Here is a 27553-nt window from a genome sequence, read left to right as displayed (position 1 = left end):
CTGATCAAAAAAATCGTCAATTCTCGGCAACGGATACTTGTTCTTGATTGTTACCTTATTTAACTTCCAATAGTCTACACACAATCTCATAGAACCATCCTTTTTTTTCACAAATAATACGGGAGCACCCCAAGTCGAAAAACTCTGTCTCACAAAGCCTTTGTCAGTCAACTCTTGCAACTGCAACTTTAATTCTTTCAACTCTGTTGTTTCCATTCTATGTGGAGCAATCGAGATCGGATTTGTTCTCGGTATCAACTCAATACCAAATTTTACTTCTTTGATAGGAGGCAAACCCGACAACTCTTCTAGAAATACATCCGTGAATTCACATACAATCGGCACTGATTATATTTTCTTCTCAAATTTCTTTGTATTCAACACATACACCAAATAAGCTTCATAACCCTTTCTCAAATATCTCTGAGCCGACATCAAAGAAATCATACTAGGCAATGCCTCTGATTCATCTAATTCAACCCGGAGAATTTTACCATTTCCACATTTTAATTCAATAACCTTTTGTTTACAATTTACTATAGCATCATGCAATGTCAATCAATCCATACCCAAAATAACATCAAATTCGTCAAACGGCAACAACATCAAGTCGGCCAGAAAATAATAACCTTTAACCATCAAAGGACATTTCTTGCATACTTTATCAACTATAACATATTTGCCTAATGGGTTTGACACTTTAATCATAAATTTCGTAGACTCAACAGGTATACTCATATTAGACACCAATTTCATGCACACATATGAATGACTAGAATCGGGGTCAATCAAAGCAATAACAGTAACATCATAAAGACAGAAAATACCAATGATCACATCAAGAGATGAAGCATCTTCACGTGCCCTTATGGCATAAGCTCTAGCCGGAGCTCTAGCTTCAGATTTAAACATTGAATCTCAGACTACATTCTTGCTGCTTGCCTCATTCCCAGCATTTCTAGAAGATCTTCCTCTCGAAACTGTACCACTAGGTTTTGCACTCTGAAATTTTTCTTTCTCAATTCTCTCAGGACAGTCTCTAATAAATTTATCTGGAGAACCACACTGGTAACATTCGTTAGTTCTACATGGACCAAGGTGACTTCTACCACATTGTTGGCACTCGGGTCTAACGAATCTCAAATTTTCCACACTACCCACAGAAGTAGTCTGAGATTTTAAACCCACATTTTGGTTATTACGATTCCCATACGAATGTCCGGTCGAAACATGAGAACGAGAACACATATCTTTGGATTTTCTAAATTGCGGTGGGAATGCACTGCTCATCGGTCTTTTCTTCAAATTTCTAGTCTCAACCTCTTCCTTTCTCTTTTCTTTAATTAGTTCTTCAGCCTTGCAAGCCCGATCAACAAGTACTACGAACTCTTTCAACTCAAGAATTCCCACAAATACTTTGATGTCTTCATTGAGTCCGTCTTCAAATCGTCTGCACATTTTAGCCTCTGAAGGAATACATTCTCTAGCATACTTACTCAATCGAACTAACTCCCTTTCATACTTAGTAACTGTCATATTGCCTTGCTTCAACTCGAGAAACTCTTTATGCTTCTGTTCAACAAATCTTTCACTGATGTATTTCTTCCGAAATTCTTCTTGAAAGAACTCCCATGTCACTTTCTCTTTCGGTACCACTGAAATCAATGTCTTCCACCAATAATAGGCTGAATCTCTCAACAAGGATATAGCACATTTCAAGCATTCTTCAGGTGTACAAGACAATTCATCAAATACCCAAATAGAATTCTCAAGTCAAAATTCTGCTTTCTCGGCATCAACATTAACATTTGCCCTGAATTCTTTAGCCCCTTGCTTGCGAATTCTTTCAACTGGGTTTCTATGAAATTTCATCAGATCCATACCTTGAGCCATTGAGGGTACAGGTTGAGGAATCGGGTGAGGTGGGGAAGGTTGTTGAGCATTCGGGTTAGTACGAACGATCTCAGTGTACCATGCATTCATCATCTGGACTCCTTCTCCTCCTCTTTGACTAACAGTAGGAGGTTGATTTTCAGTCGACATTGCCCCTTCAGTAGGAGCTAGCGCATTGCTCTCTACATCATCGGCCACAGCTAGATTGGGATCCATTTACTATAAAAAAATCATTTAAAAGGTCAGGAATCGTCACACTATCACAATATATATGGCATGTATAGCAAGACCCGTACATATGCCACGTTAGTCCGAGAATCGACTAAACCGTAGCTCTAATACCACCAAATGTAACACCCCCCGATACCATCGCCGAGCTTGAGGCGTTAACAGACTTAATTTATCACTTAAACAATTTCAAATAATTTATTTCACTTTTCATAATAAACTGCTCATCTGCATCACAGTTACTAAAAAAATCATATCTTGACTTACGAAACTCGAAATTCAAATACATAAATGTTTACTGAAACTAGACTCATATATCTATTTACTCATTTGTTTTCATAATTTTTGGTCAAGCCAATTAGTACAGTTTATTAGTTAAAATTTCCCCTGTTTCAGTGTTTGAATACATTGACCTCTGTTCACTACAAATCACTTTTCTCTCTGTACGGAATTTAGATTACTATGCTGTTTCTTTCTCTTAAAAGTAGACTCAATAAGTAATCTATAAATATAAAGTATGACTCCTAATTATGTTTTTACAATTTTTAGTGAATTTCTAAATTCAGAATAGGGGATTTAAAAATTGCTCTGACCCTATTTCACCAAAACCCAAATCTCTCATGAAATACAAATTATTTACCCTTTTTGTTTCTTCCATATGAAAATAGACTCGATAAGATTCAATTTAATATTTTATTCACCATCTGATTCTATCTCTACTATTTTTAGTGATTTTTCAAACTCATGTCATTGCTGCTATATGATACTGTTTTATAGCAAATTTCACCTTTTTATGAATTTCCATGGAATAGATAGCACATTAAGCATACATAACACCAAATATGAATGGCTAATCATTACCAAACATTTCCTTACCACCCAATAGCCATATCATAAGATCATATACACAAAATGCTTATAATGCTATACATGCCATACTCAAAATATACAAGCCACTATACCAAAATGGTCGACGGATAGTGTGAGCGAGCCTCCGACCGTTACAGATTTCTGAGCTGGCTTGTCAAAACTACAAAGAATGAAAAGGAAGGAGTAAGCATAAATGCTTAGTAAGTTCACATGCAACTAGCAAGTAACATAATCATGCAATCCAACATAAAACATCATTTGCATAAATATCACCAAGACATTCATGTTACATTTTCATTTATTATCTTACCACGATTTCATCATACCAAGTTCTCAACCCGAGGGTTTAAGAGCATACCTGTCCAATTTTCTCATTCATCACACTTACCCACATATCACCTTCATCTTAAGTATTCTCCTTATTCACTTAAGATTCACCTGTTAAACACATCAGAATATAATTTGGATACACGGATTGCATGCACATAAGTTCCATACCCACAGCTAGACCAACTCAATAGCTTGCGAAAATTATGTAGCCAAGCTACCATGTAACCCGCCCATAAGCGAACTCGGACTCAACTCAACGAGCTCGGGCGTTCGCATCCATAAGTGAACTCAGACTCAACTCAACGAATTCGAATGCCTAGTTACATCTCACGAACTTGGACTCAACTCAACGAGTTTGAAACTCAAATATCCTAGTGACATGTCACTTGTATCCTAATCAATTCCCAAGGTTCAAAAGGGATTTTCCTCAATCACACATTTTTGCTGTCTTCCACGGAATGTCGGAACCGATACTTGGTAGCATTTCATATTTATTAAGTAGCTCACATAATTTGCATATTACTCAATAATAACCACAAAGCATAATATTTCATGATAATAATCATCATATCATATAAATAACATTAAATTACTTAAAATGGAAACTATGTTACTACATTTACACATGAACTTACCTCGGTACAAAATGTTAGAATCAAGCCTATTCCTCGTAAACTTTATTTTTCCCTCGATCACGACTCGAATCTTGTTTCTCTTGATCTAAAATGCCAAATTAATTTATTCAATATACACATTCATCAAAACAGTCCCTAATACGGGCTCGGATAAAATTACCATTTGTACAATTAAGTCCTTAAGTTTGTACAATCAGTTACATGCATTTCCCATGACATCTAGGCATAGCCAAATTTCCTAGTGTCCATAACAACCCATATTTCACACTAAAAATCAGATTTTTACCATCAATTTTACCCTTTTTACAATTAAGTCCCCTTTTAGGTGTTTTCACATAAAACTACTAGGTAAAAGTTGTTAAACACACATCAAACCATCATATTCCTTCATTATTCATCAAAATACAATTATGTCACACATGGGTAAATTTTCATACATGCATCCTAGCTCAAAATATTGCTAGAAAATGATAAAACATGCTTTCTAGATTTTAAAATCGAAAAAAGCTTTAAAAACGGGCATGAAAATCACTTACAATCAAGGCTTAAAAATGGTGAAAACCCTAGCTATGGTGATAAGAAAAATTTGGCAGCCCTTATGGAGATGATGAGTCCATTTTTGTGTAATTTTTCCCTTTTTAATGACTATATTTACCAAATGACAAAAATGCCCTTAATGCCTTTCTTTGTAATTTTTCATGTACAAGCCCATTTTTGTCCAAAATTTTAGAAATTGGTTAAATTCCTTTTTAATACCTCCTAATTAATATTCCAAAGCAATTTCATACTAAAAGCTTCTAGAATGCAAGTTTTGCAACTAATTCAATTTAGTCCCTAATTTCAAATTAAGCACTTTATGCATAGAATTTCTTCACGAAATTTTCACACAATCATGCAATCATATCATAGACCTCAAAATAATTATAAAATAATTATTTCTATCTCAGATTTATGGTCCCAAAACCACTATTTTGATTAGGCCCTAATTCGGGATATTACATCAGTATACCCCCTAAATGGCACATGGCCTAGCATACAGACGTGTGAGGCCATTTCGAAGGGCACACGGGCTAGACACACAGGCTTTCATTGGCTGTATGACCCAAGTCAGTATCATCTCCAGTTTTCACACAGCCTGGAACACGCGTGTGTCCTCGACCGTGTGATACAAGTCAGTATGTATGTCCTGTTTCCATATGATCTAAGACACGGGTGTGTCTATTAGCCGTGTGAGGCACACTACTTGTTCACATGGGCGTGTGATATTTGAAACATTGAAATTTCTATAAGTTTCTGAAATTTTTATATGTTTATCAATTTAGTCCCGAATGCATCATTAAGGCTTTGTATGCTTGATTTAAGTATTTAATAAATATGAATGTGTGATATTTACTGAAATGTAATGTTATTTGATAAATTATCATTCTGAATTGAGTTATAAGTCCGGTAATGCCTCTTAACCTATTCCAACGACGGTTATGGGTTTTTGGTCTTACAGACTTGATACTAAATCCATGGAGATTCTTTCCCATGTCCAATCTGGAAATCTAAGTGGCTAAAGTAGTCCTGAAGAATATTGATGTTCTACTTTCACTTTCTAACAAGTTACGCATTTCACCACAAAGTCTGTGTAACAGCTCGATTTAGACCCTAATCAAAACGGTGGTTTCGAGACCATGAATCTGAGCCAGAAAAATATTTTAAAATTATTTTCTGTGTTTATTTTGTGTGAATTTATATCTGTGAAATTTTCATGAATTAATTTCGTCATTTAGGTGTCCGATTAAATAAAAGGACTTATATCGCGTAAATTGAAATTTTGGTAGTTTAATTTATAAAGGGCCGAATTGTTAGTGGCTTTTAAGGATGAGGGATTTATGTTGTAAATAACCTATAAAGATATTATTGGGGCGGTTAAAGACTTATAATATGTAGTTTTTAATATTAAATTATTTAGGTTGTAAAAGTAAGTTAATTATTAAAGCATATATATAATATAATATCATAAAATAAACTATGTTTTTCATTCTTTTTTGCACCAAATTTAAACAAAAAGAAAAAGAAAGAACACAAGACTAGGTTCGGCCATCTTCCAAGCAAAAATCAAGGCTCGTTCTTTGTCGATTTTTGATAATTTCTACGTTTTTGATATCGTTGCTTCGAGTACTACAAAACCCATGCTTGAATTTTTTATTTTGATGAATATTTTGAGTTGTGCCATTGTTGATAACTTGTGATTTCTGTTGTTTGATGATGATAAATGAAAGATATGTTTTAGATTAACATATTTTGTATTGGAGTTTTTAATGATTTTGAGTAATTAGGACTTAATTGCAAAAATAAAATAAAATTTGAGGGACTAAAATGTGAAATAAATGAAATATTTGGCCTTGTATGAACACTAGGAATATTCAACCAAACATGTGTACCCTAAAATTTTGCATATTTTGTGTTTTGTGCAATAGGGACTAAATTGTAAAAATTGTAAATGTTAGGGGTAAAATGGTAATTTTTTCATTTATGTGTTTTTGGACTAAATTGAATGAAAAAATGTTTGAATGAGCTTAATTTGAATGTGTTTAGATCAAGAACTAAAGAAATCGGATTTGGACCGGGGAAAAACGAAAGTTGTTGATTAGCAGCCCCATCTTATTTTACGATGTCTGAGGTAAGTTTATAAGCAAATAGACGTGTTTAATTGTAGTTGAATATTAAATATACATGCTGTCATGAAATGTTTAAATTTATATTTGATATAGGCGAATATGGATTGGTTTGATTTCTTTGTTTCTGAACTCATTTCGATCAAGTTGCAACGTTCGGAAGTCCCGTATGAACCCTAGGAATAGTTAGGATACATATGTCATGACATAGGATTTCGATATGTGTGCGAGTAAGTCCATGGCATCGAAATGTGATTCTAATATGTGTTTACGAGTAAGACCCTGTCTGGGATAGTGGCATCGATATGTAGCTACATGTAAGACCACGTCTGGGATGTTGGCATTGTATGATATATGTGATAATCCGAGTGTCCTATCCGATTCTGAATGGTTCATCGGGCAAAGGTAAATTGTGTACGGATGTGTATTACGAGTTAAATGGCCAGGTATGAAACAACTTGATATCTACTTGGGCTAAGGTATGAAAATACTATGGATTTTTGTTATAAATCATGTGTAATATTAATGAAGAATTTGTGCATTTGTTATATGTATTTGGCTTATGAACGAATAATATGAGATGATATATTCGGCCATATAAGAAACAAGTATACATGTGATGTTATTTAATAAATCATAGGTTTATATATAAAAATAAACAATTGAATGGTTCACTAAGTTTATTGAGTTTGAAAGTTAGATATAATATGTTAAATGATTACGTGTGTATTCGGCTTAGGTATATAAATGTCTATGAAAATGTGTTAATTATACATAATATGGGTTTGAGGTCCAGTATATTAGTGTTAATAAAATTCGACTAGTTAAAATGGTTGATTATATTACTAATATGTTTATTTGCTTATAGCTTACTAAGTTATCAGAGCTTACTGTGTATGTTGTTTCTATTTTATAGATTTAGAAGTCAAGCTGCAAGCTCGGGGACTATCAGCCAAGCTCATCACACTATCAACTATTTTGGTACCTTTATAAGTCAAACTTAAATTATGGCATGTATAGGTTGGCTTATATTTTGAAATGTTGGATTTATTTTATGAATGTGTGTATTAAAAAGCCATACGAAAATGGCTAAATTCTTAGGTTTAATCTTAGTTATGTTCGGTTGTGGTCTAATGGGTTTTAGTTAAAATGTTGCATGGCATGATAAATATATTATATGTGTTAATTGTTGTATGTTTGAAAAATGGGTGTTGCAATGACATTGTGTAATTTTCCTTGCATAGCATGTTTACTTGCCACGACTATGACATTGGTATAGGTGAAATGGTCTTTATTTAATAATAAAAGGATATATTCGGTTTATGTGCTTGGTTAGGTAATCATCGAACCTGAGTATTGATATATATATTATGTTTCATGAATAAGATTTAGTCACATGTATGGTAATCATATTATTTCAAGTGTGATTAAATTGTAGGTAAGTTACACTTACTATATACATACTTCATTGATAAGTCCGAAAATGGTATGATACGTTGATAGTGCATATAATTGCCTGTGATAGATTCGGTGTATGCTTTTTGAATTATATTAATGATATGTTTGACGAATGGAGTAAGTATTTCATGTATTAAAGAATGGTTAAAATCTTTGGCTTGCATTCGGCTTTGATTAAGCTATGACTTAAGTTAAAAAAGATTACGATGCCGCATAGAATTTTGATCAGATTTGTGTTGCTTTGAAAGTGTATTGAGTATATAAGATTGTAATCGGATATATGTTTTTCATTGGATGCTAAATAAAAGTAAGGTAGGTTATACTTTGGCTTGGTAATTGGTCATGATAAAATAGTTGGGATTTTTGACATGTTACTCATTATAATTAATACATGTACTAATGTTGTGGCTGATGCTTATATAATAAGGCGTGAATGGTAGTGAAATTTGTTGAGAATTTATATATTATTTGATAGTACAAATAAATTACATATAAACCAACACATTAATGCCGTACACTTTATGAATAAAAAAAAGGGTTGGTAATAAAATTTTGTTTTAATGGATAATTAACTTGAATATTTGCATGACTCGTAAATATATATATAAAAAAATAAATAGGCCAAGTGTTCTGAAAGGAAATTATTGATTCGTTATAAATTTTATATGTGCAATGATTGTTCTAGATATATATATATCTTTGAATTAAATTTTACTTAAACTATGTGGTGATTGATAATAAACTTATGATTTGATATTAGGTTAAATTATAAGCTTGGATGTAATTTAGACTTCGAATTAATTTGGAAATATTTAGATCTATGCTTTTGTATAATAATGTCTTGTAACCCCTTTTCAGCGACGGATACGAGTTAGGGGTGTTACATTTTATTGGTATCTGAGCTACGATTTAGTCAGTTCTAGGAGTAACTAGTGTGAGTGAGTTTAGCTATACATGCCATAATTATATACTGTGATAGTCTGGTGACTTCTAACATTTGAAATGTGTTTTCACATAGTAAATGGATCCCGATAAAGCTGTAGCTGATGATGTCGAGAGTGTAGCGCCTGCTCCCGCGCAAGGGACAGCGCCAGCTGATTCTCTACTGACTTCGAGTAATCAAGAAAATGAGGCTAAACAAGCCTTCTATCAGATGATGAATGATTAGTTTACACAATATATCCGGACTAACCCGGCTGCATAACAACCTCTACCCCCTGACTAATCCATCTTTGATGCCTGTTGTACCTCAAGTAAGTGATCCGTTGAGATTATATAGGCCATCTATTGATAAAATCAGGAAACATGGGGCTGAAGAATTTAAAGCTACCGATGAGGATGATGCTGCGCAGGCTGAGTTCTGGCTTGATAATACCATCCGTGTGTTTGATAAGCTGTCCTGTACACCAGATGAGTGCTTGAAATATGCCATATCTTTACTTAGAGACACAGCATACCACTGGTGGAATACCCTAGTATCAGTGGTTTTGAGAGAGTAGGTGACCTGGGAGTTCTTTCAGACTGAGTTTCGTAAGAAATATATCAGCCAGCGATTTATTGATCAGAAGCGTAAAGAATTTTTAGAGATGAAACAGGGTCGGATGACCGTGACAGAGTACGAGCAGAAATTCGTGAGACTCAGTCGATATGCCAGAGAGTGTGTTCCCACTGAAGCCATAATGTGTAAAAGATTTGAAGATGGGCTGAATGAAGACATTAAACTGTTAGTTGGCATACTTGAGATAAAAGAGTTTGTGGTACTGGTTGAGCGAGCCTGCAAAGCTGAAGAACTCAGGAAAGAGAAAAGAAAAGCTGACTTTGAAACTGAAGATGCACGCAAAAGAACACCTGGTAAGTCATTCCAGACGACATCAAAGAAGTTTCGAGATGATTTCAGTCATTCTAAAACCACTTTAGGTTATTCCAAACGGGATCAGAATAGACCACCAGTGAGCTCAAGAGCTACTTCGGTAGTGAGTGTGGGTAATGTCAGATCAAATCAACTCGAGTGTAAACACTGTGGTAAATGACATCCTGGCAGTTGCAGATTGCATGATCGGGCCTATTTTAAATGCGGATTGACAGATCATTATATTCGAGATTGCCCAAAGTTAGCTGAAGAAAATCCAGTACAGAATACGAGATCGAGTAATATTGCAGCTCGAGGTAGACCACCTAGAAATATTGGTAATACGAGTGGCAGTCAGAGAGAGACTAAAGATACGACAGTCAGATCTGAGGCTCGTGCACCTACCAGAGCTTATGCTATTCGTGCGCAAGAGGAGGCTTCATCCCTAGATGTTATTACTGGTATATTCACTCTTTATGATACTAATGTAATGGCATTGATTGATCCTTGTTCTACTCATTCTTATGTGTGTGAGACATTAGTATTTAGCAAGACTCTACCTGTTCAGTCTACTGAGTTTGTGATTAGAGTGTCAAACCCCTTGGGCCGGTGTGTTATGGTTGATAAAGTGTGTAAGAATTGTCCCTCGATGGTTCAAGATCTGTGCTTTCCGGCTGATTTAATGTTGCTTCCATTTGATGAGTTCGATATAATTCTGGGTATGGATTGGCTGACTTTACATGATGCTATTGTGAATTGTAAAAGAAAGACCATTGATCTACAGAGCCAGAAAGATGAAGTTATTCGGATCGAATCTAGTGATTTGTATGGTTTACCAGTAGTGATTTCTTCGATGCTAGCTCAGAAATATGTGAGAAAAGGGTGTGAAGCTTACTTTGCCTACGTGCTTGACAGTAAAGCATTTGAAAGAAACATTGAATCAGTACCTGTTGTATGTGAGTATCCGGATGTGTTTCCAAAAGAATTACCAGGTTTGCCACCTATTTGAAAAGTAGAGTTTGGATTGAGTTAGTGCCTGGGATAACTCCAATATCCATAGCTCCGTATAGAATTGCACCAACAGAATTAAAAGAATTGAAAGCTCAGTTGCAAGAATTGATAGATAGAGGTTTCGCACGACTGAGCTTCTCTCCGTGGGGTGCACCTGTGTTGTTTGTGAAAAAGAAAGATGGAACTATGAGAATGTGCATCGATTACAGACAACTTAATAAGGTGACTATAAAGAATAAGTATATGTTGCCACAGATTGATGATCTATTTGATCAACTGAAAGGGGCCACAATATTTTCAAAGATAGATTTGAGATCAGGTTACTATCAGTTGCGAGTTAAAGATTTAGATGTGCCAAAGACTACTTTCAGAACGAGGTATGGACATTATGAGTTTTTGGTTATGCCTTTCGGACTCACTAATGCACCTGCTATTTTCATAGATTTGATGAATCGGATCTTCAAACCGTATCTGGACCGGTTTGTGATTGTGTTTATAGATGACATTCTTATCTACTCTCGTAGTGAAGCTAAACATGCCGAACATTTGAGACTTGTATTGCAGACATTGCGAGATAAGCAGTTGTATGCGAAATTCAGTAAATGTGAGTTCTGGTTAAGTGAAGTTAGTTTTCTGGGCCATGTAGTATCAATATCAGGTATTCGGGTGGATCCGAGTAAAATTTTAGCTATACTGGATTGGAAACCTCCAAAGAATGTTTCTGAAGTTCGAGGCTTTCTGGGACTTGTTGGTTACTATAGAAGGTTCGTGAAAGGTTTCTCTATGATTGTAGCCCCGATGACAAAGCTATTGCATAAAGATGTTAAGTTTAAGTGGTCAGAAAAGTGCCAGAAAAGCTTTGATCAGTTAAAGCCCTTTTGACCGAAGCTCTAGTACTAGTTCAACCAGAATCAGGTAAAGAATTTGTTATTTATAGTGATACATCATTAAACGGTTTGGGCTGTGTTTTGATACATGAAGGCAAAGTGATAGCTTATGCCTCGAGACAGTTAAAGCCACATGAAAGAAACTATCTGACACATGACCTAGAATTGGCAGCTATTGTGTTCGCATTAAAAATTTGGCGTCATTACCTGTTTGGTGTGAAATGCCATGTTTATTTTGATCATAAAAGCCTAAAATACTTGATGACTCAGAAAGATCTGAATTTGAGACAACACCGATGGTTAGAACTGTTAAAAGACTACGAGCTTGTGATTGACTATCACCCAGGAAAGGCTAGCGTTGTTGCTGATGCTTTAACCTGAAAATCACTATTTGCTTTGCGTGCAATGAATGCGCATATGACTATGTCTGAGAATGGTTCGATAGTAACTGAATTGAAAACAAGACCGTTATTCGTTCAACAAATATGTGATTCCCAGAAGGTTGATAATGAATTGATTGCAAAACAAGTTCAGTGTGAGACAGATATTAACTCAGAATTCAGAGTTGATGCTGATGACTGTCTAAGATTTAGAGACTGAATGTGCATTCCAAGGAATCCAGAGTTGATTCAGATGATTTTGAATGAAGCTCATAGTAGTCAGTTATTTGTTCATCCAGGTAGTATGAAGATGTATAATGATTTGAAACAGCTTTACTGGTGGCATGGTTGAAACGAGACATCTCTGACTTTGTTGCAAAATGTTTAGTCTGTCAACAAGTGAAAGTCGAGCATCAGGTACCTTCAGGGTTACTTCAGCGATTATGATACCAGAATGGAAGTGAGATAGAGTCACGATGGATTTTGTATCTGGTTTACGGTTGACACCGAGCAAGAAAGATGCAATCTGGATTGTTGTTGATAGATTGACTAAGTCGGCTCATTTTGTTCCGATATGTACAAACTATTGACTTGATAAGCAGGCTGAATTATATGTTTCTTAGATTGTGAGACTACATGGTGTACCTATATCTATTGTTTCAGATAGAGACCTGAGGTTTACATCGCGGTTTTGGAAGAAATTACAAGATGCACTAGGTACGAAATTACATTTCAACACTGCTTTCCATCCACAAATAGATGGCCAGTCTGAGCGAATCATTTAGATACTTGAGGATATGTTAAGATGTTGCATTCTCGAGTTTGAAGGTACGTGGGAACAATACTTACCTCTGATTAAATTCACATATAATAATAGCTACTAATCGAGCATCAAAATGGCACCTTATGAGGCTTTTGTACATTCATAAATGTCATACGCCATTGTACTGGACTAAGCTCTGTGAAAATAAGATACATGAGGTTGACTTGATCAGAGAGACTGAGTAGAAAGTGAAAGTGATTTGTGAAAGTCTAAAAGCAGCGCCAGATCGTCAAAAGTATTATGCGGATTGGAAACGTAAGGTTATAGAGTTTCAGACCGAAGACAAAGTCTTCTTGAAAGTCTCACCGTGGAAGAAAATACCCAGATTCGGTCGTAAAGGCAAATTGTGTCTGAGATTTATTGGGCCATATGAGGTTATAGAGCGTATCGGGTCCGTTGCTTACAGACTATCATTGCCACCTGAGTTAGAAAAGATCCACAATGTATTTCACGTTTCAATGCTCCGGAGGTATCGATCTGATCCTTCACATTTGATTAGCCCGTCTGAGATTGAAATTCAGCCTAACATGACCTACGAAGAGGAACCAATTCGCATTTTGACCCGTGAGGTTAAAGAGTTGCGGAATAAGAAGATTTTGTTAGTTGAAGTATTGTGGCATAAGCACGATGTTGAGGAAGCAACATGGGAGTCAGAAGTTGCAATGAGAGAACACTATCCGAACCTATTCACTGGTAAGGTTTTCGAGGATGAAAATCCCTAAGGGGGGAGAGTTGTAACAGCCTGATTTAGACCGTAATGGAATGGAGGTTTTGGGACCACGAATCCAAGCTGAAAAAATATTTTAAAATTATTTTCTGTGTTTATTTTGTGTGAATTTATATCTATGAAATTTTGATGAATTAATTTCGTCATTTAGGTGTCCGATTAAATAAAAGGACTTAATCGCGTAAATTGAAATTTTGGTAATTTCATTTATAAAGGGCCGAATTGTTAGTGGCTTTTAAGGATGAGGGATTTATGTTGTAAATAACCTATAAAGATATTAGTGGGACGGTTAAATACTTATAATATGTAGTTTTTAATATTAAATTATTTAGTTTATAAAAGTAAGTTAATTATTAAAGCATATATATAATATAATATCATAAAATAAACTATGTTTTTCATTCTTTCTTGCACCGAATTTAAACAAAAAGAAAAATAAAGAACACAAGACTAGGTTCGGCCATCTTCCAAGCAAAAATCAAGGTTCGTTCTTTGTCGGTTTTTGATAATTTCTACGTTTTTGATATCGTTTCTTCGAGTACTACAAAACCCATGCTTGAATTTTTTATTTTGATGAATATTTTGAGTTGTGCCATTGTTGATAACTTGTGATTTTTGTTGTTTGATGATGATAAATGAAAGATATGTTTTAGATTAACATATTTTGCATTGGAGTTTTTAATGATTTTGAGTAATTAGGACTTAATTGCAAAAATAAAAATAAAAATTTGAGGGTCTAAAATGTGAAATAAATGAAATATTTGGGCTTGTATGAACACTAGGAATATTCAGCCAAACATGGGTACCCTGAAATTTTGCATATTTTGTGTTTTGTGCAATAGGGACTAAATTGTAAAAATTGTAAATGTTAGGGGTAAAATGGTAATTTTCCCATAAATGTGTTTTTGGACTAAATTGAATGAAAATATGTTTGAATGAGCTTAATTTGAATGTGTTTAGATCAAGAACTAAAGAAATCAGATCTGGACCAGGGAAAAACGAAAGTTGTCGATTAGCAGCCCCGTCCTGTTTTACGACATCCGAGGTAAGTTTATAAGCAAATAGACGTGTTTAATTGTAGTTGAATATTAAATATACATGCCGTTATGAAATGTTTAAATTTGTATTTGATATAGCCGAATATGGATTGGTTTGATTTCTTTGTTTCTGAACTCATTTCGATCAAGTTGCAAGTTCAGAAGTCCCGTATGAACCTTAGGAATAGTTAGGATACATATGTTATGACATAGGATTCCGATATGTGGGTGAGTAAGTCCATGGCATCGAAATGTGATTCTGATATGTGTTTACGAGTAAGACCCTATATGAGACAATGGCATCGATATGTAGCTACATGTAAGACCACGTCTGGGACGTTGGCATTGTACTATATATGTGATAATTAGAGTGTCCTATCCGATTTCAAATGGTTCATCGGGCAAAGGAAAATTGTGTACGGATGTGTATTACGAGTTAAATGGCCAGGTATGAAACAACTTGATATCTACTTTGGCTAAGGTATGAAAATACTATGGATTTTTGTTATAAATCATGTGTAATGTTAATGAAGAATTTGTGCATTTGGTATATGTATTTGGCTTATGAACGAATAATATGAGATGATATATTCGGCCATATAAGAAACAAGTATACATGTGATGTTATTTAATGAATCATAGGTTTATATATAAAAATAAATAGCTGAATGGTTCACTAAGTCTATTGAGTTTGAAAGTTGGATATAATATGTTAAATGATTATGTGTGTATTCAGCTTAGATATATAAAATGTCCGTGAAAAAGTGTTAATTATACATAATATGGGTTTGAGGTCCAGTATAAAAGTGTTAATAAAATTCGACTAGTTAAAATGGTTGATTATATTACTGATATTTTATTTGCTTATAGCTTGCTAAGCTATCATAGCTTACTATGTATGTTGTTTTTGTTTTATAGATTTAGAAGTCAAGCTGCAAGCTTGGGGACTGTCAGCCAAGCTCATCACACTACCAACTAATTTGGTACCTTTATAAGTCAAGCTTAAATTATGGCATGTATAGGCTGGCTTATATTTTGAAATGTTGGATTTATTTTATGAATGTGTGTATTAAAAAGCCATACGAAAATGGATAAATCCTTAGGTTTAATCTTAGTTATGTTTCGGTTGTGGTCGAATGTGTTTTAGTTATGATGTTGCATGGCATGATAAATATATTATATGTGTTAATTGTTGTATGTTTAAAAAATGGGTGTTGCAATGACATTGTGTAATTTTCTTTTCATAGCATGTTTACTTGCCACGACTATGACATTGGTATCGGTGAAATGGTCTTGATTTAATAATAAAAGGATATATTCGATTTATGTGCTTGGTTAGGTAATCATCGAACCTGAGTATTGATATATATATTATATGTTTCATGAATAAGATTATATATATTATATGTTTCATGAATAAGATTTAGTCACATGTATGGTAATCATATTATTTCAAGTGTGATTAAATTGTAGGTAAGTTACACTTACTGTATACATACTTCATTGATAGGTCCGAAAATGGTATGATATGTTGATAGTGCATATAATTGCCTGTGACAGATTCGGTGTATGCTTTTGAATTATATTAATGATATGTTTGACGAATGGAGTAAGTATTTCATGTATTAAAGAATGGTTAAAATCTTTGGCTTGCATTCGGCTTTGATTAAGCTATGATTTAAGTTAAAAAAGATTATGATGCCATATAGAATGTTGATCAGATTTGTGTTGCTTTGAAAGTGTATTGAGTATATAAGATTGTAATGGGATATATGTTTTTCATTGGATGCTACATAAAAGTAAGGTAGGTTATACTTTGGCTTGGTAATTGGTCATGATAAAATAGTTGGGATTTTTGACATGTTACTCATTATAATTAATACATGTACTAATGTTGTGGCTGATGCTTATATAATAAGGCGTGAATGGTAGTGAAATTTGTTGAGAATTTATATATTATTTGATAGTACAAATAAATTACCTATAGACCAACACATTAATGTTGTACACTTTTATGAATAAAAAAAAGGGTTGGTAATAAAATTTTATTTTAATGGATAATTTACTTGAATATTTGCATGACTCGTAAATATATATATATGAAAAAATAAATAGGCCAAGTGTTCTGAAAGGAAATTATTGATTCGTTATAAATTCTGTATGTGCAATGATTTGTTCTAGATATATATATCTTCAAATTAAATTTTATTTAAACTATATGGTGATTGATAATAAACTTATGATTTTATATTAGGTTAAATTATAAGCTTGGATGTAATTTAGACTTCGAATTAATTTGGAAATATTCAGATCTATGCTTTTGTCTAGTAATGTCTCGTAACCCCTTTCCGGCACGGATACTGGTTAGGGGTGTTACAGTCTATAACAGTTCACAGCGGTCATGATGTATCCTTTTAATTCATGGGTGGATTACATAAGGACTGTTGTGGGATTCATTGAGGATAACTTGTTGAAACTCCGTATCATTCAGTATGCAAAATCTTCCATGAAAATAGAGTACTCCTTCTTCATTTAGTGTAAAGTCCCCTCACACTCCTTGCTCCACTTGGTGAACTCTCTTCTCAAACTCTTCATCTGAGGCTTGCTTTTCTTTTATTTTTTGTGACGTGAACCCGATTATGAGTTTGTAACTTGATTCATGATTTGAATTCCTGATCATCTAAATAGGTACTTTTACGAGAAATAGGAAATTTTAAGGACTTGGAATTTTATAAGGGTAACGACATAAAAGGATAGAAATGATATAACTTATAAAATGAAAATCAACCTAGAAATGAACCAAAACTATATAATAATGTGACCCAATTTCTACAAAGCAAAGCTAAGTTTAATAAGTTTGGGTTTTAATGAAGATCGGGACCCACTATCTATATGAGATAGGAACGAACGATATAAGTTTGATCACCACACTTTTCAAATGGTTGACAAGGGAAGTGATAATATCAGTTGTGAATGCCATAAGAAGGCAAGTTCTTAATAAGTTCGGTGAAGTTATGAAAATAAGAAAGAGTTTAAACTCACAATATATTAATCTACAAATTCTAATCTCATTACAACTTAATGACTGAATATTTATAGGACAAGGTATGCTAAGGATCATATTCAGCCTTAATGTGAAATACATGGAATAAATGCCTTCTTAAACTCAAATACATGATCTTAGCCATCCATGCACCTTGAAAATGAAAATAGTGGTTTCCATTAATGTGTTGGGACGAAATTCATGCACGCTTGAAGATGAAGAAATATTCAAAAGACAAATTCATCTCCTTTTGTTAGACAGTGGCACTTAATGTGCATGGGAATAGCCAAAAGACAACTTGTAAGCCGCCAAGAACTATTTCTGAGGTCAGAAGTTTCTTGAGGTTAACTGGTTATTACCGTCACTTTGTCGAAGGGTTTTCAAGCATTGCTGCTCTTTTGACGAAGTTGCTTGAGAAGAACACTTCCTTTGAGCCGATTGATCAAAAGTGTTTTAATAAGCTAAAGTCAATTTTGACCGAAATGTCTCTGGTGACACAGCCGAGTATGCGGTCTACAAGGATGCTTTTTATAAGGGATTGGGTTGTGTGTTGATGTAGGAGGGTAGGGTAGTTGCTTATGCGTTAAGGTAGTTGAGGCCGCATGAGTGTAACTGTCTTACTGATGATCTAGAGTTAGCTACCGTAGTCTTCGTGCTCAAGATTTAGCGTCACCATCTGTACGATGAGAGGTGTATGATATACATCAATCACAATAGTCTTAAGTATCTCATAACCCAGAAGGAGTTGAACTTGAGACAAAGGCGCTCAATCGAGTTGCTAAAAGATTATGATTGTGTGATCGAGTACCACCCGGGGGTGGTGAACCTATTGCAGATGCTTTGAGTCGGAAGTCCTTGGTTAATTTGAGGACTATGTTTACAATGTTGTCTGTCTCTGATGATGGGAGTCTGTTTGTTGAACTTCAGTAGAGCCCAGTTCTCTCGCAACAGATTCATAAGTTTCAGGCTTCTGATGAGAGTTTGGCTCGTCGAATTCGTCTGATTAAGTCAGGTGTTCAAGGGGATTTTGATCTCAACTCTGATAGTGTTCTGTGTTTTCGAGGTCACTTTTGTGTTTTGGAGGACGAGGATCTGAGGCCTTTGATTCTTACAGACGCTCATCATAATAGTCCTTTCACTATGCATCAGGTGGGAATAAGATGTATTAGGATCTTCGAGTTCTGTACTGGTGGCCTGAGTCGAAGAAGGATGTTGCCAAATTTATTATAAGTTGTTTGGTTTGTCATAAGTGAAAGCCGAACATCAGCGTCCATCGGGTTTGCTTAAGCCTATTCAGATTCTAGAGTGAAAATGGGAGAGAATTACAATTGACTTTGTCTCGGGTTTACCTTTGACTCTGATACGTAAGGAGTCGATCTAGGTGATTGTGGATAGATTTACGAAGTCTTCACATTTTCTGCCAATTTGTACGACTTTTAGTCTACATCAGTTAGCTGAGCTCTACATCTGAAAGATTGTTCGTCTTCATGGAGTTCCTATTTCGATCAATCAGATTGAGATCCACTGTTTACTTCGAGATTCTGGAAGGTGTTGCATGAGGCTTTAGGATCGAAGCTTCATTTCATTTCAGCTTATCATCCGCAGTCTGATGGCCAGTTAGAGGGGGTGATCCAGATTCTTGAGCACATGCTTCGTAGTTGTGTTATCAACTTATAAGGTAATTGGGATCGTCACTTGCCATTGGTCGAGTTTGTGTATAATAATAGCTATTAGAAGAGTATTCAGATGGCACCATTTGAGACTTTGTATGATCGAAGGTGTAAGACTCCTTTTTATTGGTCCAATATAGAAGAGAAGTGGAATTTGTGTCTGAGTTGGTTCGGGAGATTGAGGATAAGGCGATACTTATTTGCGAGTAGTTGAAGGTTGCTTCTGATCGACAGAAGTCCTATGTTGACCTGAGACGTCGAGACAACAAGTATCAAGTTGGTAATAAGGTGTTTCTGAAGGTTTGGTTATCGAAGAAAGTTTTGAGGTTCGAGCAGAAGGGTAAGCTTAGTCCAAGGTTCATTGGCCCTTATGAGGTTGCCGAGCAGATTGGACCTGTTGCTTATCATTTGTTGTTGTCGCTTGAGCTAGAGTGTATTCAAGACGTTTCCCATGTTTCCATGTTACGAAAGTATAGATCCTATCCTTATGTTTTTCCAGTTGAGGAGGTCAAGGTTCAATCTGATCTTTCATATGAAGAGGAACTGGTTCTGATCCTAGCTTGATAAGTTATGGTGCTACGCAATAAGACGGTTCCATTGGTGAATGTTTTGTGGCAAAACCATAAAATTGAGGAAGCCACCTGGGTGTCAGAAAAGTTGATGAAATGTCAGTATCTGTCTAACAACCAGTTTTTAGTGAAATTAGAACAATGGTTTCGGAGCAACAAATCCAAAGTAAAAAATTTAGTTTAATATTATTTTATGGTCTACAGTATGATAGAAATATCGTATAAAAGTTTTGTTAAGAAATTTTACCGTTTACATGTCTAATTTGATAAAAACGACTAAATTACATAAAGTGCAAAGGTTGTGTTCTAATAGCTAAAGGTATTAAATAGCTATAGAATTTTAAATTGGAGGTCCTTATATAGTAATTAGCCATTAAGGTTGATTAGTGGTTAAGCATGAGTAGTCATCATTGAAAATTGAATAAATTATTAAGGTTAATTTTGGAAATTAGTGATTAAAGTTATAATAAATAAAATAAAATAAAATATTATCATCATTCACCAAAAAATTTAAAAAACAAACCTAGCCATGGAAGCTTGAATTTGGGCAAGCTTATTTTGCTCAATTAGATATGTATTTTTATCCCATTTTTTATGATTTCTATGTTTTCGGGATCGTAGTATCTTAATCTAGCTAACTCGGGGATTAATTTACAAAACTAATAAAGTATTAGAGTTTTGCTACTGATGAACATGTTTGATTTTTGAAGTTTGATGATAGAAAATGAATGGTTGTTGTTAGATAAACAACTTTTGCAAAGAGATTTTTAGTGAAATTATCAATTAGTGGCTAAGTTTTAAAAAGGTGATAAATTTATGGTAAAATTTGTAAATTTGAGAAATATATGGGCTTTTATTAATATGTATAAGAATCAGCTAGGCTTGGATAAGGATTAAATTGCATGAAATTCATTTTTTAAGCCTAGGGATTAAATTACAAAGAAATTAAAAGTATAGGGTAAAATGGTAAATTTTTCCAAAATTCCATGTTGGATTTATTTGAATGAAAATTATATTGAAATGAGTTAAATTCATTCATATAGATCCTGTCAGCGCTCCTACAAAGTTAGATCGAGGCAAAGAGAAAATATCTGATTAGTCGCCTTCGTATCTATGTACACTTGTCAAGGTAAGTTCGTGTAATTAAATTGTACATTTATATGTTTTTAATTGAATTATTTTTTTGTGAATTGTATAATTGCCATGAATAAATACTGATTGTATACTTGACAATTATCGAGCCCCGTTTGAACTTTAGGAATCCGTAGGATACAAATGACATGTCATTAAAGTCACCGATTTCAGCTCTTATGAGCTTCCCCGATACTCACTCACATGAGCTTCCCGTTATTCAGCTCGGAGAAGCTTACCGTTTACAGCTCGTATAAGCATACATGTACATGAATTGATGGATTACAGTTCATTACACTTCGTGTACTACCCGTGTATCCAACAATATTATTAATGGTTTAATGGGCACAATTCTGTTACGAGATTATATGAGTTCGATATGAACTCTTACTAGTATTTACATGAAAAACTAGAAATGTGATTACTTGATGAATCCATCCATGTGTTTGGATCTTATATGTGATTTCATGGCTAATATGTTGGTGATCATGTGTTTAGGCTTTTGGCCAAATTGGTTGACATATGCTATGTTTACTTACCTATGTTATGGATAATGGTAAGTTAAATCCTGTGTTATACAAACTTACTAAGCTTAAATGCTTACTTTGTGCTGTTTTTCCATATTTTATAGTAATTTGGAAGCTCGTTCAGTTCAAAACTTTTTGGTGCTTTCAGTAAATTAGTTCCGATTATAATGGCATGTATAGGTTAATTTGGCCAATGTTGGCATAGAAGTTTTTTGTTGAGATTAGACACTTAAATGGCTTGTGTTTGGTATATTTGATGTGTATATATGTGGGCTTATCATGATTGATGTGTGTTTGATATGGTAGAATGAAAGAAAGTAAAATGTGGCTTGAATATGCATATATGTATTTGGTCATTTAGGTAAGTTTGGATACTTGGTTGAGATGTTTTTAAGTTGTCATTTGCGGTGCCTAAGGGCATATTGGTTGTATGTGGTGATATTTCTTGTCTAAGACTTGATTTTGGCTTGTTTTGAATGCCTTATTATGGCTTGTTGATGTGCAAAAATGTTGAGTTAGGTTGGTGTCAAATTGGGTGAGAAATGTCGCTTGGAAAATGGCCTATTTTCATCTACACGGGCAGAGACACAAACATGTGTCTCAGCCGTGTGTGACAAACAGCCAGGTGACACCGCCATGTGTCCCTTGTATCTTTTAAAATGCATAAGTCAGTATGCTCACATAGCCTAGCACACAGGGGTGTGGCTGGGCCGTGTGGCCCAAGTCAGGGAGTTACATGGGTTGGGACATGGTCGTGTGTCCCCATTTCAAATGTCCACACAGTCTAAGACACGGGTGTGTCTCTTGGCCGTGTGGGTCACACGGCCTGGCCACACCGATGATAGCTACATTGATGACACTTCTAATACAAAAAGATGTTAAGTTTGAATGGTTTGATAAATATCAACAAAGTTTTAACCAGTTGAAAGTCCTGTTGATCGAAGCACCAGTTCTGCAATGGTGTTCATCTTACTCTCTCAAAGGTAAGAACGAAAAAAATTGATATGGGGAAAGAGTATTGTCTTTTTTTATGTTCAACTTTGGTTTGTCATTAGCCAATTTGAGGAAGGAAAAAAAAGAAACATGTGTTAACTATAGTTGATAATCTTGAGGAAGAGTTTGCTTTGATCCGTGAAATTGTTGATACTTATAATTATATGGCTATGGATACTGAGTTCTCAGGTGCGGTTCTACACCCTGTAGGAACTTTCAAGAATATAAATGATTATCCAAACTTTGAAAGATAATATTGATATTTTGAAATTGATCCAATTGGGTCTCACTTTTTCGAATGAGAATGGGAGCCTTCCCACCTGTGGAACTGATAGCTTTTGCATTTGGCAATTCATTTTTCGTGAGTTTAATTTAAGCGAAGATATCTTTGCTAGTAATTCAATCGAGTTATTTTGCTAGTGTCAAATTGATTTCAAGAAGAATAATGAGAAAGGTATCGATGTGAAGCGGTTCGGTGAGCTTTTGATGTCATCTGGGGTTGTGTTGAATGGTGATGTCCATTGGGTCACCTTTCATAGTGGATACGACTTTAGGTACTTGGTTAAGCTTTTGACTTCCAGGAGTTTGCCTAATAGTCAAGCTGGGTTTTTCGATTTGATCAAGATATATTTCCCCATGGTATACGATATCAAGGACATGATGAAGTTTTGCAACAGCCTTCATAGTGGTTTGAACAAGCTTGTCGAGTTGTTGGAAGTGGAAAGAGTCGGTGTTGGTTCCGAAAGTTTGCTCACCTCGTGCACCTTTAGGAAGTTGATAGGTAACTTTTTCAACGGCTCCACAGAGAAATATGCAAGTGTATTGTATGGCCTAGGTGTCTAGAATTGACAGAATACTAATTAGAAGAAAATAATCGGAAAAAAAAAGTTGATGGATGTACACTACTTAGAGTTTGAGCCTAAATTTTCTTTGTATACATTGTCAAAAAAAAAGGGTATTGTTGATTTAGCTGTGACTTTTCTCCTTTTGCTTGTATTGTAACTGAAACCTTAACTAGTTTTTGTAGTTGAAGTCCAATGTAAATTATGTAGTTAGTGTTTCTATCTTTTTTAATAATAATCATAATCATTTTCACCTTATTGACTTGGATTATATTTCTACAGTTTGTGTTTATTTCTGCAAAGTTCTATTTATTTCAATTGCTAGCTGCACTGGGATCCTCTTGAATAATCTCAGAACTTATTTGTATGTTGTCGAATTGGCCTTTGTGCATTGAAGTTATTAATGTCTCTTGGTCCTATTATTTCAGTATGAGCATAATAGGAACAGAGGATGCTTCTCTATCAAAGGAAGCATATCTTCTACAAGTGAACATTGCTAGTTATTAGGAACTTCGGAGTTGTAATTTATGCATTGAGATGGCATATGATGGATGGGGTTATGTTCCTATATATAAGTTCAGATATGGTTCATATATTACAAATGGGGAAGGGAATTACAATTACAGGGTTTGAATCCTAGTTTTTGTGATGCCAACAAAGGGCTTAACCACTACATACTTATGATGTTGGCAGATATGGTTTATATGGTGTATATTGTTAAGGACCGGTATATATTGTTAAGGACTTATTAGTGTTCTCTAAAGTCTGAGCAAGCTTGGTGCCCTTCATTGGAATGAATGAAGGATTAGCTCTTGAGATGTGGCTAATAGAACTAGAATCATTGAAACTGTGGGTGGTATTTCCAGATGTAGGATTAGCCATTTTTGAGTGAGTGCTTGTTGATTGCAATATAGGCTTTGGTGCATGCTTAAAAGGAAAAAGCTTGATAGGCTTCTACTAGATTGGCGTGCTGCATCATGCAATACATACAAGAACAATATAAATTTATTAATATATATAATAAATTCAATTAAACAATGAAAAGCTAATAAATTCTTAAATATATTTGTTTCATTTAAAATAAATTTTATGAAATATTTTCAGGAAATCTGCCAAACAACAGAAAATATTTTACACAGATTCATCCAAACACCAGAAAAGTAAATTATATCCAGAAAAGTAAATCATTTTCCAAAAAATATTTTATTGGCAAACAAACGGAACCTAAATTGAAAAAGGTGAAAAATTTATGGTAAAATTTGTAAATTTGTGAAATATATGGACTGCTATTAATATGTATAAAAATCAGCTAGGCTTGGGTAAGGATTAAATTACATGAAATTCATTTTTCAAGCCTAAGGATTAAATTACAAATAAATTAAAAGTATAGGGGAAAATGGTAAATTTTGCCAAAATTCCCAGCTGCATCATGTTATGACTCAAATCGACGACACCGGGAATGGCCTAAACACGAAGGGCCCAAGTGCAAAATGAAATTTAATTATGGTTTGTTAATTTGTGTGCAGGTCTTAATTGATAGAATGTAGGCGGAAACCATTTTTGGCTTTATCGAATAATCAAGGATGTTCAACTCAAGTGTTCCATGCAATTTTCTACAAGCTCATTTAGCTCATTCATAGCTCATCCTAGCTCATTGAGCTTAACATTATTCGGTTTTAGCTTGTGCATCAATTTGCTAGAATATCTAACTCGGTTTTGCTTAATTTTAGCTTTCTTTAGTTTATGCGTTTAAGCTGCTGGAATAAACTTTAAATGAGTTTAGTTATTTTTAGTTTAAATAATTAATATGTCTTATGTTTATGAATTATGTCTAAGAATATTTGGTATTTAATATGTCTTAGTTAATTAATTTGTGTTAATTAGCACATCCATTTAATTTGCCTGAAGTGTATTTAAGTTGTCTTAGTTCATACAGCTAATTAAAGTGTCTTAAGTTCAGACAACTTAATTGAGCTAATCATGGTGCATAACCAAATTTATTTTGTGTTAATAGGTGCCTTAGTCAGCTGAACCAGCTAGCTTAATAGTAAAGGAAGTCATTAAAAGAAGAGCATGCATATGGATGGTAATAAATTCAGCTGCTGATTTCTCTTCTCCAAGAGGTTGTTTGTGAAGATCGATGGACAATGAGCTATTCACACAAGTCCATTCAGCTCACAAACGTTTTCACACCTTGGTAGCTGCTCAAATCCATCCATTCACACCTTGTGGCTAATTGTATTCAAGTGTTTACATTCAAGGGTTGTTCGTGTGCCTAAAATGCCATCAATGTTGGCTGCTGCTTATTCGGCTTCCCAAGGAAGAATTGAAGGATGTATTAAAGTTCCTTGGCTGCTCAATCATTGGACATTTCAGCTCAACTCATCAACTCATTAATTTAGCTGAATTGGAAGACTAAATGAGCTGACCATTGGCGTCACCTAGGCCTATATTTTGTTAAAAGACATGTAATTATTCTAGAAGCTAATTAACAGCTTAATTAAGCTAATTGCATGTGACCGTTCGGCTTAACTTAGGCCTATAAATACTTTTTTTTAGCTGGTTGTGTAGACTTTTGGATCAATTTATGAACTACTTTTGTTCTTTTGTGAGAATTCAATTCTCGTTGTTCTCTCTTGGACTGAATCGACTTATCAAGCTTAGCTTGTGGCCTCATTCCTTCCTTGTTTAACCGAACTTATCACTTTCAAAGTGTGGCGTTCAACCATACATTTGGTTCCTATCTTGCTAGATAGTGGGTCCAAGGTTAACCAAGTTACTTCCAAACCATTTTCATCTAAGTGCTGTTTTAAGAATCAGGTCAACAATCATCTTCATTATTGGTTCACTCTTGGCCTTAGTCGAATTCTTCCATTAGCCATTTCAACTGTCTATTAACAATTGTTTGAACCTATCTTTCATCCTATTTTTTTAGCTTAGCTAGAACAAGCCTTCCCTTACTTAATTTCATGATCGGGCAAACTACTACGTCTCGAATTTACATCAACTGGGTTTGTATCACACGGGCACAGACACGGGCTAGGACACGGCCATGTGCCCTATTTCAAATGTCCACATAGTCTAAGACACGGGTGTGTCTCTTGGCCGTATGACCCCTGCAACTTTGAAAAATTTTAATGTTTTCTGAAAAATTCTTTGAGTACCCGATTTAGTCCTGACTTTTTTTTAATGAGTATTTTGGGCCTCAAGGGCTTACATAAGGGACAATATGTTTGATTTTTATTGGTTTCTAACATGAATGTTATATGATAAGAAATATTTGTTTATTTGATCTTTAACCTCCGGTAATGCTCCGTAACCCTGTTTCGATAATGGATACGGGTTAGGGGTGTTTCAATCCATATCTGTTTGATTCAAGTAAATTTTGAGGATGAAATTTCTTTTTGGAAGGGGAGAGTTGTAATATCCCTAAATCAGGTTTAGTAGTTTTTTGTATATTTTTCGAGTTCCGAGTGTGAATTAGGAATTTATGGGATTTCTAGTAATTTTTAATTTAATTTAGGAAGTTAATTTCATCTAGAATTGATTAAACAATAATTCAAAAAAATAAAAATATTTTTGGAAAATTAATTTCAAAGTAATTAAATAATTATAAGTGAAAAGAATTAATTTGAGTCGAAAAATAATTTTAAAATAATTTGTTTGGAGTAGATAAAGCAGTGTTAAGCATGAGTCTCCACTCAATGGGTTATTTGAGGTGCTATAAGGGAGCACATGCTTCGGCCGCTCAACTCAGTAGACTGTATATGAGATTTGTGGGAGTTTGGAGATCCGTTTATCCTATGTATGATCACCCCATTAAGCCATGGGAAGTGTATGCCAATATATTTATGTGAGGTTGTTGCTATATCAGTCAATGATTGAATGCCATGAATAAATGATTTTTGGAATTGAAAATGCTTATGGAAATTTAACTGACATGTTTCTTTATTTTGGTTGATAATTGGTGATTGATTGGTTGTGAAT

General features: G+C 34.5%; 1 pseudogene; it reads left to right on the top strand.

Moving 5' to 3' along the window:
- The first annotated feature begins 22569 nt into the window (after window positions 1-22569).
- Window positions 22570-23567, top strand: LOC107943038 (probable CCR4-associated factor 1 homolog 7; annotated as a pseudogene).
- Window positions 23568-27553: the final 3986 nt, after the last annotated feature.

This window comes from Gossypium hirsutum, chromosome A02 (assembly GCF_007990345.1).
Source record: "Gossypium hirsutum isolate 1008001.06 chromosome A02, Gossypium_hirsutum_v2.1, whole genome shotgun sequence".
Lineage (NCBI taxonomy): Eukaryota > Viridiplantae > Streptophyta > Magnoliopsida > Malvales > Malvaceae > Gossypium > Gossypium hirsutum.
Note: the sequence above shows the minus strand (reverse complement) of the source record. Positions and strands in the feature narration are given on the sequence as shown.